This window comes from Centrocercus urophasianus, unplaced genomic scaffold (genome assembly GCF_019232065.1).
Source record: "Centrocercus urophasianus isolate 14NV4802_14NV808 unplaced genomic scaffold, USGS_Curo_1.0 seq_37, whole genome shotgun sequence".
Lineage (NCBI taxonomy): Eukaryota > Metazoa > Chordata > Aves > Galliformes > Phasianidae > Centrocercus > Centrocercus urophasianus.
In genome coordinates this window covers 2,714,535-2,728,137 of record NW_024884944.1, presented here as the reverse complement: position 1 = coordinate 2,728,137, position 13,603 = coordinate 2,714,535, and positions in this window count along the sequence as shown.

Here is a 13,603-nt window from a genome sequence, read left to right as displayed (position 1 = left end):
ATCAATATATTTTATAAACAAGGATTGTACAGCTATAAAAGCTGCTGTGTTTTAAGGGTAGGAAGACTACCAAGTCACTTTGTGCTCATATAGCACGTTCCCCCAGGACACACAGATGTACTCATGTCAGCTTTATGACAACAATAACACTACTTTGCTTTCCAGTAGTATCTTTGACACAGAATCCTGGCATGCCTTACAAATGGTGAAGCAGACGCTGGGAGTTTCTCAGCATACCTCTGGGAGCATTCACAGAGGCTAACGTCAGCTAAGGAGGCCCATTGCTGGGATCTCTGCTGTCAGAGACAGAAGCCATGTCAGCACTGCTACAAATCATTTTCTATAAGACTCATGGGAAGCCTGCAGCTGTAAATAGCCTCTCTCCCCCCCAGTTTTAAATGAAACTTGGAGTACTTGGAACCACCCTGGGCCGGAGCTGTGTTAATCAATGTTTTAAGGGACGATTAACATATACATCATCTCAATGGTAATAACAGAAGGGTCAGCAGGATAACATCCATCACTCTTCAGTTCAAGAGAAAACAGTCATCTTGTCTCTATTTCTCTCTAAGAAGGCACCACTCTTCCCAAAGGCTCTTCTTACACTGTTCATCAATGTCTACAGATATGTTTCACAATCAGCTTTTCACATTTAGTGCTCAGCTTTTAGCAGTGCAACACAGACAAGCTCAGACAGAACAATTCCTTTCCTGCACCAATACAACACATCCTTCCTCTTGCTTTGAGGCTTCAATCTCAGCCATGCTACAGATGACAAAGCCCATTGAGGAACTAGAGGCCCTTCAAACCATATAGCAGGTAGAACTCATCCTGTTCTAAAGCAAACCAGAGTACAGAGAACAGGAAAAAAAGTAGGAAAAGCAGAAGTCTCACCTCAAAAACAGAATATAGGGCAAGACAGTCCAAGGACAAATGTTATTCCACCTATTGAAAGGGAGACTGACTTCAAAAACTGAAGCATTGAAGCACATACACACGTCAGCCTCTGTCTTGAAGGAAAAAAGGAAAGATCTGATCTCTGATGTGGTAACAGAACACCTCCTGTTCTATTGTTCCTGCACTACCCCAAGAGGATTTACCCCAGATTTAATTTATCTTCTCTATTTCAGATGAAAGAACAGGCTCAGAATTTTAAACGGCTTTTTATACCCCTTTCCCCCCCAACTTCCTTCATGTCAGGCTTGATCTGAAGGAAACACCACCTTGCACAATACCAACCTCTTAATTCTTATTCCTTGCAAGACCATTTCCCCTGCTATCATGTAAATGAGCCTCCTTGGAGCTCTCCAGCATTATTGTACATCATGGTTGTTTTATTACTCAACACTGTAAAAGCAGTACAAGCCTCAATTACTACTCACAGATGAATAAACTATACAGTGCACTTAGTGAAGCAATGATTGCTTAAGGTATATGGCCCCCATATTTGCACACATTTAGGTTTGAAGTACCTTGAAGGAGAATGTAGGTCTGTACAGGAATGTCCTTCAACAGCCAAGCAATAAATGCCATATTTTTATGCAACGTTCATTTCAATGAATCAGTTCCATTCACAGCTGCAATTCTGCCATATGAGCCCTGTTCTTTACTGTTGCTTAGAGGACTTGAATTTAGAGCTCTGAATTCTAATTGAAGCACTGAAATTCTGACTCACCCAGGACACCTGAAAGGCAAATTACTAATAGTCTGAAGCATTTTGTTTGGAAGCTTCTGAAAGCACTGTTACCAGTTGGTTTACATCTCTGATAATGAGTTTCCCCACAGTCATATACTGAGACAAAGCATTAGGTGCTTTCAGCACAGGTGAGAGCATCTCAGGTATTTTCAACTGTATCCATACAAAATGCAATCAATTGCATCCCGATCCCCAAAACCTTTACAGAAGACATCATTTTTCTAAAAAAATAACCTGCTCTCTGTACTTCCTCAGCCTAGAAACAATGCTGCTACACTATGCAACCTAAGCGCATAGTTTTTGCACTACAAGGGTGCTAGAGTACATCCTGTAACAATCTCAGAACAGAAGTCAGCAGGTGTAAGTAGGAATTGACATTTTTGAAAGCACATCATGCAAATACATTAACAGCAACAGCCTTATCCTTGTTAAATTTACAAAGAAACAACTCCACAATTCAGAAGAGTAGAAAGGGAGAATATGAGGCAAGCTGAAGTTATGCCTACTACCTTGAATTGGCAGTCTGCATGATAAAAGCCTCCATCAAGTTAAACTTGGCAGCCCTTCATTACCACAGACAGTAGTGCTTTACTGTACCCCCACATGTAGCTGAAACACAGCTCTTAAGGACTGTAGGATTGTTGCCTACCTTCCTCTGTAGCACAGCATCCATAAACGAAGCTTCTACCATTGAGGGGAGAGTTGTAGCAAACTGAGTTCTGCACTCCTGGCACACAGGCTTGAAGCACCTCACCAGGTTTCTCAGCAGACCAGCTCCTGTCCCTGCAAGCATGAAAGAGTAGGTATTAAGACAATGTTTCTACACAGTTGTAACTGCTCTCCAGTGCATACTTCACCCAGTAATTGCTCTATTATGTTATCATCAGTGGTAAGATAAACATAAAATCATTTCTACAATGGCTCAGCAGCTCTAGGAGTATTTAGCACCAGATACGCAGTTTTGTGGTCAGTCACCTCCCAGTCCTACACTTAAACCTTGAGCAAACAGTGATTTTGGTAATGCTGTTCTGCTCCAGCTTGGGGCACAGAATAAGGCTTGTCCTAGGAAAACGCTGCAGCTCTTCAGCAAGCGTCAAGGATCCTGTCAGCCCCACAGCCACTAATCTGTGACAAAACCAAAACTCCCCCACTGCATGAAAGCAGTCCAGAGGAAAGGGCTGTTCTGAGTGTGCAAAGACCTCCATACTACTTGAGCAGCATCCAAAGATTCAGCTGTCAGAAGTTTAGTATTCAGTGCAGTTGTAGACAACATGTAACCCACTGCACCCATCTACTGCTCTCACACAGCAGCTGATTTGCTCCTTAGCACACTTGAGAAGACATTCCTACCCATGTCCTGAGAAATAATGTGTTCCCTGGACTGTGTGCGAAGAGCAACTGACTCCTCAGTAACAACACCTTGTTCTGAACTCCAGTTGCCAGTGCAATTAGGAGCTGAACGCTTACAGCTGTTGTCTTCCATTAGTGATAGGACCTCCCCCTGTGCTCCCTTCTCCTTGTAAGAAAAAGCAACTGGGGGTGCACTGAAAAGCTTTTTTTCTATGTACTTGCATACATTACAGCATACCCTTTGCATTCAGCTAGTCTAGTTTTGCTGTACATCAGAACAAAATGCCTTTAATAAAGCACCTCACAACCCATTTCTTACCCATACAGACACCCATCCCTGCAATCCCCAGCACCTCACATACCCCATTCAGTAGCCAGCCATCCCTCACTACCCTTTCTCCTATAGCTCCACCAGCAGCTCCTCAGTTTTAATCCATTCACACCTGTTAGTAGCCCATTTCCCAAAGCCTTACAGCTGGAAGCTGATGGAATCAGGTTCTGCACAGTAGGAGCTGTAGGTTTGCTACATTTACTTACATTAGTCTAGGAACACACCATCAACAGCTTTAAGATGAAGCCCAGTTTTTCTTGCTAGCTTAAGCACAGGACAGTACTGGCATCTTATCCTGCAGGCTGTATTGATTTCTCAAGTTGATGTATGGCTTGGCCAGCATATGTTAATTAAATGCAAGGTCTCTTTTGGATACATCAATCACTTCTTTTTAAGAGCAACTGCTTACACTGCATGAAGCCCTGTGTCTGCACACTGTAGTGCTAAGCACAAACACCTGAGGCTCACAGAAGCATTAAGTTTCACATGGGCATACATTTTAATGGTTGTTTCAAAGTCAGAACAGAAAGGGGCTTTCAGCTTCCACTAAATAAACCTCAGTTATGAACTACATGCAGAGCAGGGAGTGTTATGATGGAAAAACCTCTAATCCCAGATCCTAACTCATCTGGGTAATCACGTCATACAAACACATATATAGCAAATTTGCTTTATGAGCCATTTTAGACAGCTACTCCATGGCACTGAGACCACATGAACCAAGAGGAGAAGCCACGTTCAAAGCACCACACCTCAACCTTCTTACAAGTAGAGACCAAAGCCAAGCTTTTTGAAGCACGTAAACACCAGGAATGGCAAAAAAAAAGGCCAAACTGTAAAAAGTCACTGTCTCAGATAATGCTGATAGCAAACTATTCCCCCCAGCACCTATCAATTTTAAGGTATCAAAACTCATGTCTCAGATACATTCAGCCTTCCATTCTCTCACTATGAACTGCACTACATCAGATTCTCACAAACAAGGCAGTAGGTCACTGACCTTCCCCTGTTTCACAAGATTTTGTCCCATAAAGCCTCTTCTCTTTCTCTAGACTCCTCTCCTAGGTTTTCATACTACTCTACCACCAACAGCTCTAAGCAAAAGTAGAAATCTTCAAAATACTTACAGTTCTTTGTTAGGGTTTTATACTTTGCCTTCATGTAAAGTTCTTCCTACAGTTGCACTGAAATGAGAGAAAACAAAATCAATAGGAACATAACCAGAATTATGACTCATACAGCTGAAAAAGGAGATCACTTCTATTACCTGGACAATACACTTTCATGCACAAGCTTCCTTGCTGATTCCTAATGAATTCCTTTTCTCATTTTAGCTACCAGTTACCTTCAGACATACACTTCTTTCTTTTAAAAGCACAGATCTATTCAGTTTCTCTCTTCATAGAGCACCAGGAGTTCTCCTAGTTAAAACAAATAAGCTATAAGCGTGCTGCCAGCTTTATTTTAGGATACATAAGTAATTGCCTCACCCACCTACCTGCTCATTCAGTTAGTGAGATCCTGAGCCACCTTCAAGCAAGCAAAAACTTTTACATGTGCTCCAAATCTAAAACGCAAATAAAGAGTGCAGGGATAGCCCACAAAGCTGAACAACAAAAGCATAAGCAACCATAATTCAGAAGCATGTTCTACCAGCTCAAAAGCCTTCTAATCCTCTGCTCTCAGTTCCAGAAAACAAAAAACAATACTGCAAATTAAAATAAGAAAAAAAGTATAAAAGCCCAGCCACAAACAGCCCCCCTCCACAAAGGCTCCCCTACCAACTCCCCACCCCACAACCACCTGCAAACACTGCTCCAGAGAGAGCACTATAAATACCCACCCCTGCATGGCTATAAATAAGGGAAGCAGCAGCACCCCTCTGTGCCACCTGTGCTTTGTGGGGTTGATGCTGAGTGGCAGCACCTGTGGGGCTGCTCTGCTTTTTGAGGCACAGCTGTGGCCCTTTCAGTTACTGAAATCAGCACCTGGAGTGCAGGAGGTGCAATCAGTGCTGCAGCAGGAGATCCTGAGCTTTGGGTTTTCTGGTATGTTCTATCAGCAAATTCACGATCCTGCCCTGTAAATGTTGGTCTTGCTGCAGTGATGTTTCTGGCACTTTTATTTTTTGCATTTGATTCACATTAGTAATGCTTTTTGATTCCTTTTTTGCTGCTTTTCTCACAGTAATGAAAGGGCCTTTACTTGGGTTTTGAAGAGCTTAACAACTTTTTTTCTCAGCTCTAGCAATGTGATAGCTTCAGGAATGCATGCTGTGCAATGTTTGGGCCTTGATGAGTTTTGATGGTGCCTTTAATTAAACTCAGAGTCCAGTTAAGTGAGCTTCTTACTCACTGATGTAGCATGAGGCAGCTGTAGCACAAAGAACCATTACAAATAATGCATTTTTCAGCATAATTGTAGGTGAAGAGTAACCAGGTCAGGACTCAAGCAATTCAAAGGTCTTGGTGTTTGCAGGCACTCTTTGTTGTTTATTTTATATTTGCTGGTGCAATTCAGTTTGTTCCATAGAGGTCTCTTTAGCCATCAATCACTGACGAAGTGCTGCGTGCTGTAATTTGAGAGTAATAATTGTAGTCAGGGAAAAGCAAAGCAAACAAAATCTGCTCGTGCTGTTCTTGTGACTTGATTGGATTAGGGGCTACCTGGGATGATGATTGTGTTGCTGCAAGTGTTACTTGCTCGTATAAATGCAATCTTGAGATGTGTAGCTGCTCTCCAGAGGACTTTCTGTAGCTTTTGTAAGCAGCTGCTACCATGATGTAGGTATGGAGAACTCTTTAGCAAGTTCTCTCTTCTGGGTGAAAGGCACAAAGAGAAGGGAGGTTCTGACCCTTCATGAGGTGTAGGGTCTTAAACTTAATGCATTTGAGCACTAATGCTTGAGTCCTAAATCTGCTTACGTTTTAAAATCTAGTAGGAGGGTGCTGTGATTTTCATGCTGAGATGCACTGCTGGTGCTGGAGTGCAGAGTGCTTGTGTGTTCACTGGATTTTTAGGGTTTCTCTTCTATTGCTATCTCAAATTGGAATGCAGTGGTTCAGTGAAAGACTGTCTCTCAATAATCTGAGTAAAGGGAGATGTGCTTAGGGACACATCTATGTCATCTTGCAGAAAAGAGAGATGTAATGCAAAGTGTAGCTCATGTACTTGCCAGTACTCATGGCATGCAGAGGCTGACTCTCAGCCCAGAAATGAAAGCAATAAGGTGATAGGTGAGCTCATATGGCATTGTCAGCTGATGCTCGTGCTGTTTGTGACAACTGAAGGTCAAGACAGCGCTTGTTTTCCTCCCAAGAAGTCTGCAGCTTTTCACCCCAAATCCAGAACTGTCAGCAGTTATTTCCAAATGTGCGTTAATCCTGGTCTGACGCTTGTTATCTTGTAACGACCTCCCTTTCTACTAGCTACTCAAACCAGCTTAATTGATGGAAAACACTTCTCTGCAGCCCTACTGGTTCTGCTATGTGCACAAGTGAGGCTTCACAGCTGTTAAGGGGAGAACAGTTTGAACCTTGGGGCCAGGCTTGGTATTGTGGCCGTCTTCAGCCTCTGTGCCCTTCTAACAGTGCTCTGCCACAAAAGCCCTTTTGTCCCTGAGGATGTACCTCAATTATCTTCGGGTCACAGCATGGTGCCTGGAAGTTCCATAATGATATGGAGTGGTGAATACAAAGGAGCTAAGCTCAAATTATAGCCAGGATATATCACTTACTGGCCTTGCATTCATGTGGCAGTTGGCCTGGGATGCTGAACAGCACTACAGGCTTTATCTCCTAAATTAACAGCCTGCTGTGATGTTCTGCTTGATTACAGATGTGATTTTATTGGGTTTGGAAACTAAGAGCAAACTTGAGAGCTGTAAGACTAACTAACAGATATAACCATTCACATTATGCTAGGAAACCTATACAAAGTGAGCTCTGTAACACACAGGGGTACTTTGCAGCCTGACTTGGCATCGTGAAATGCTACAGTGAATGAACAACTGCTGATGGGCAACCATCAGTAAGGCACGTGTAACTGGGGGGGAGACAATAACACAGCCCAACTGCATTTTGCAGTTCTGTTATTGTCAGCAGTAGGATGTATACTCTCCTAACAGATTGAGAAGCTGCAGTGATGAGTTGTGGTCTGTGTTGCTGCCAACATCACTCACTTCTATTAGGATGATCTTGATAGGTATTTACAATTGTCCTCCAGAGGTGGCTTTTCTTCTCAATTATGGGGCTATCCTGGCTATACTGAGTCAGCTATATGCAATATAATCATTAGGATAATATAGGATCTCCGAGCAGTTAGTGAGTGAAAACTGTTGTCCACTGTGCCCCAAGGATAAATGCATCTAATGTGATTTTGAACTCCCACTTTTTATACAGGCCTGTTGGCTGCTCCTGAGGCAGCAAGAAGCTCACTGCTGAGCAGGAGACGTGCACTGCTTCCCTGCAGGGACACCTGTGAACATGGGAGTGCAACTCAGTAAGGAGCCCTTCATTGTGGTTTACAAAAAAACATCCAAGCGGGTGGAGAAAGAAGTTCCAGAGACTGCTGCAACACATCCTCCAAAGTCTGAGGACTTCCAGGATGCTGCCAAAGAGATGCCTAAAGGAACCTGTCAGCACCGCCAGGCTTCTCCAGATGCAAGCAAAAGACTGTAAGAGTGACCCAAGAGCAAGTCCTCTGTGCTGGAGGTGGGGGAGGAAACGGCTCATAAAAATTGTCCTTCTGCACACTGCATCATGGACTAGTTAATGGACAACAGCAGATACTCATGTATTTAACATAGGAAATAGCCTTACTTGGGAATGGACATCTTTTCCCTGTGCTGGATGATCTCCTGTGGCTTGAGATAACTACTCCTAGCAGGTGCATATCTTAACTATACTGACTCTGGCCCATGTACATATGAAATATAACACCCTTTTAGGAAACTGTTACCCTGCTAGAAGCTGTCTGTTATGATCTAGTGACATACTGAGCTTAAAATGAGTTCTTCATGTGCAGTATTACATAGCATCAATGAGGTTGCTGAATGCATTGAGCCCTGTATTACCAAGACTTGCTCAAGACACAGATAATTCTACAGTCTTGCAACTTAAACACAAATGAAGTTATTTGAGAGATGCAGGTAGTCTCAGTAAAATGAAGGCAAATGCAGGAACTGAAGAAACCTGAACTTTGTAATGGGTGTTCTGTAACCTGAGTGTTTATAACCTGGATGCCATCCAGTTATCACTGAAGTAATTTTTTGGTAATGCTCTACCTAGACTTGAGGGATCTCTTTGGATTAAGAGTTGTGCTGGGCAAAAAGACCTCAGCCTAAAAACAGAGGTAGCGTAGCTCTCCTGCAGTTACTGTGCTCTGAGGCTGCAGTAACAGAACAAAGTCCTTGGCCATAACTGTAATAAGGTGGAAATGCCTTGCTCTCTAATTGAGGTTCAGACTGTTTTGAAATTCACACTTGAAAAGAAAACTGAGATGTTTGCAACATGACTCTTCAAAGCATTTCTAAACCTGTGCTCTCCCCCTCTGAAGTTTCACTTGGGTTGAAAGCAGCTTCATTATTTTTTCATCTGCTTTCACTTATGATGCTGTTGTCTCAAGCTGTTTGATCTGTCTTTTTGCTAACCCCATTTTTACTCAGTCCAGTACAGATTAAGGTGGGGAACGTGATTTAAGGTATCTGAAGCAAAAAGCATCTTTTTCACATCATGTCTATGGTCTAAAGACACGGTCACCTTTCACCACTGCCTTTTTCCTTCAGTCAATGTAGGCTTCCAAGCTTCTGGTGCTCAGTGTGAGTTATAGACACACTCAGCTGTCCTGCATGCCTGTATAAAATGCTTCTCTTCTAGAGTGTATTGCTATAATGAGGAATAGGGATAGCATAAGGCATTTCTCTAGATGCTAGGATTTATTACCTGCTAGCTCAGTCTTAAATGAGCTAGTTTTGCTTACCTGTGTTGATACAAACTATATTTGATATAAAATCCAGAATCCTGTTCTGTATTAGCATGAATAGACAGCTCAAGTGCTAGGCTCATGATGGGCAGACAGGTCAAACCAAGGCTAGCAGTGGGATGTGATGAGCAGCTACAAGGAAAGAAATAGCTCCATTTTATTTTTTTTTTGGCAGGCTCTGGGATGTTACAGTATTAAACTCAGTACACACGTACACATAGAATGAAGAGGCTGGGAAATGGTTTGGGCACTGGGAGCTGATAAATACACTGCATCCTCCTCACAGTGCCCACAGGCAACCTGGTGCATTGCCACACTGGGGGATTCAGCTGCAGTTCACTGGTAGGTGACTGGGACCTGCTTGGGAATCACAAATCCATCTGCACCTGTAAGATGCTATTATAACAGATTTGCTTCCAGGCAGCAGTGAGCTTGTATTTTACCAGGACTTGACAGTGGGCAAAGCAGAGGATGAGTACTTGTCAGTAACCTGGGCTGTGCACCTCTTGTTCCCTATGGCCAGCTGCAGAACAACTTGGTTTCTGTAGCTGTATGAACAGAGTGGGGTTATGAGTGCTCTGACATGTGCACGCATGCCTTTAAAGTTGGTCTGTCAAGTGAAATAAGTAAGCTTTTGCAAGAGAAGTGTAACAGCCTTTCTGATAGTAGGTGCTCTTTTCTTTCTAATGCTGTAAATGCGAAAGTATCGACATGAAATAAGGCTTCTCATCTGTTTCTTTCCCTTTTCCTGTTCTAATGTGCTTTGTCAAGAGTCATAAACCAACGTTATTCAAATAAAATGTTACAGGCACCGATCTAAGAATATTTTAAGTGGTGTTAAATAACATTTCGTGTGATACAAAAAAGAATGGTGTGAGGAGGAACTGAGTAATGGAACTAATATTCATGGACACGTGAAGAAGCACCGTGTGAAGCCTTGGGGATGGGGCTGGTAGCTTGTCTTGATGTATGCTGAAGTATTGGAACGGTAATACTTAAATGCTTTGCCCTGTGCTTATCTTCTACTGGAGATGTGGTGGAGTTGTTCTCCTTGATGTGAGTGGTTTATGTTTCTGTACCACCTGCTAATAAAAAAATGAAGGGGCAATGTAAACACCTATTGATATATTGCTGTGATTAAGTACCTATCAGAAAGCTCTCAAAGCCTGCTAAAGCAATTTTGATTCAAGCTTACAGGAGGTGAGTTCACATGCTGTTATTTACCCTACAAAGGGAAAGTCCATGCTTTGTCTCAGAAACATTTGCTCTATTCTTGTGTAACAAAACATAAATAAACACATAATCCTTCATATTAAATCTTCCTTCTCCCTTTCAAAATCAATGTCTTGACTGTAACAATATAAAAATCAGAGATGAGCTGAGTGGCTGAAGAGGAGACTACAGAAGTCCAGGATGCTGCAGGGTGCAAGGAAGTGGGAAAATGAGCACCAGGGGCCTCGTGATAGGCTGCCCTGCATGAGGAAGAGTGTGATGAAGGTGTGCTGCAAGACCAAAAACAGCACTCAGAAGCCTTAAACCTTGTTTTTGATGCTGGAACAAAAATATGGCAGTTTATCAAAAAAAGCAACCATGTCTAAATGTGCTTTGGTGTCTGTGTACACATACATATGTTCCACATATCCAGAATTCAATAAGGAAGTAAAATACAGTCACAAAACTGGCAGCTATGTATCTTTGTCTGCTTATACACGTGCTTGTAAGACAATGACCATTTAGATGTTACTAAATATGTAACCAGACCTGGTACATACACACTTGGCTATCTTTCAATTGAACAGGATACATATCCTCTTGATGCCTCTACTCACAAGTAACCTTTATTTGCCCTCATTTCCAAGTGAAATATGACTTAAGTGCTTCAGTTACTCGCCCTAGCTTTGCCATAACCTAACACTTTAGATCAGGTGTTGTTTTTGGGGTATTACCTAGCTTTTGTCATCTACATCCATCCTCTGGCAGCTCTACAGTATTCTTTTCCAGGTACATCCAACTCAAACCTGCTCTCCTTGCTGGCAATGCTATCAGCTTGTACACTGAGAATAGGATGCCCTCACTAAAGGACAGGATCTTCCAATCCTGTAACTTCAGAGCTTCCTCCTGCTGTTTTAAACACCATATTTACATCGCTGCTCAATTTCAATTGAAGCTGTCCTATTAGAAAAGCACTGCATAAAAGTGTTTTGTATCTATTTTGTATTTACTTAGATATGCAAACTACATATCAAACGTGCAGCCTCTAGCACAGCTTTGAATGTCAAGTGGGGCAAGATGTAAGCTACCCCTACCAGGCGATGCTGTGATCAATGATGCATGTACTTGCAGGACTGATGTTACCCCTCTAAAGTCAACCAGAGATGGAGAACAGGAGAACAGCTGTAAAACAGGCAACTTTGATCTTCTTAAGCTTAGCAGCTTGTTCATCCAGTTTTGACTCAATCTTTTTCTCAGATTAGGCTTGCTGAGGCAGGTTTCATTCATGTACTGAGCTATGGGCCCAAACACATTCTGTCATCCTTACAGGTGGTAAAAGTAATGGGAAAATTAGTGAAGGCAGACTAAGGACTCCCTTAGAGGCAGTGAGAACTAAAATAATAAGAAACAGTCAAAATCTCATAAGGAAAACCTTACTTTTTTTTCTCCTATTTGTTTAACACATCCCGGTCTTCTTATTGAAGATGGAGGATGAAACGTAAATAAAATGCCTTCTTTATAACCATTATTTTAGCTGCAATTTTGTGTTAACGGAGATCTGTCAACACACTGACTTCACTTCTATTCTCAATGCACCTCTCAGCAGTGGCAGTCCATGCCCCATGCTGATTGTGACCTGGGTAATTCCTGGTCCTCCAGCAATGACATCAGCCTGAGCAAATCCACAACACTGAGTGAGTCGGAGCGCTCTGAGAAACAAGAGGGGAGAAGAAAGAATCAACTCTGTACTTTCCAGCCTCTGCCCGTTTAGTCTTGAGGAAATAGAAGCAAAGCTTTATTCTTCCTGCATCACCTGCTGGGCCTTGTGTATGATGAAGACTCCCACTGCTCCTATATCTTTCTGTTGTCCAAGAGTTGGCCTTTCCATTTCACACAGGCAACATCATTCTGCTACATCTGAGCCTACTAATGATGCAAGTGAGATCAGCCTCAAAGATGCCCAGCCCCACTTCCACTACAGCAAAGCAAATGAACATCTGAACTCACCCTCTTTGAAGACAGCAGGTGGAGCCGAGGAAAAGCCTAACCCTAACCCTAACCCTAACCCTAAACCCTAACTGCCCAACACAACCTGATCCTTGAAAAATGCTCTCAAATATGCCTCTGCCTGCCTTGCTTTACAACAGCATGTTGTTACAGTATATTGCTAGTGATCACTCATTTGCAATAAACAGAAACTGCATTTTAGTTTTACTTTACCCTCTGATAAAAAAACAAAACAAAACAAAACAAACCACAAAATTGCCAATAAAGTACCTTCAGCTGTAAAATAAAGCAGGCAACCACAACAGCTGTTCCCAGAAGGGAATGAGAGTGGAAGGGAACTAAATATTCAGGGAATTGCTGCCCATGGAGTTGGGGGGATCGGTTTTGTGTGGCCCCTTAGTACTATATAAGCTGAGTTTGAGGCCCAAAAGATAATTAGGAGGTTTGTGTTGTGTTCTGTTGTTTTTTAGCTGTTAGAGGCTGGTAAGTTCTCAATTTCATCTAAGCTTTATATTTTTCTTCAACTCTCTATTTCAAAGGAGTTAATTATGGTATCTGCTGTTAAAAGAAATGTATTGGGGATATAAGCAAATGTGAAGAGGTTGAGATCATCCTAGATGGCTTTTAGATAACTGCAGGTCCTCACATGGTTTTATGCTGGTAGCTTTTAATTTGATTTTAGATGCTGGAAGTGTTATTGAAACCTGCAGCTCCTTCTAATGCAATGGTTTAACTTCCAATGGAGTACTTAGAGGTTGCAATTATTTATTGAGAAAGCTATCTGTTTTTTCTTTCATTTTAAATGAGCACAAGTACAGAGAGTTGAAGGAAACCACCTGACTAATGGAAGTCTAAGAAAAGCAATGTGATCCAGTAAGAGCCAAAAGATAAGCTTTGGCTTCAGAAAGCTTTTAGTACTTGAATGTGTTTTGTTGAATTTAATATCTTGCAGTTCCTTATTTTTCAAATGTTTTTTGTAAATGTGATCCTGTGCTTCTGGTGGGAAGGTTGGATGGCTGCTAAAA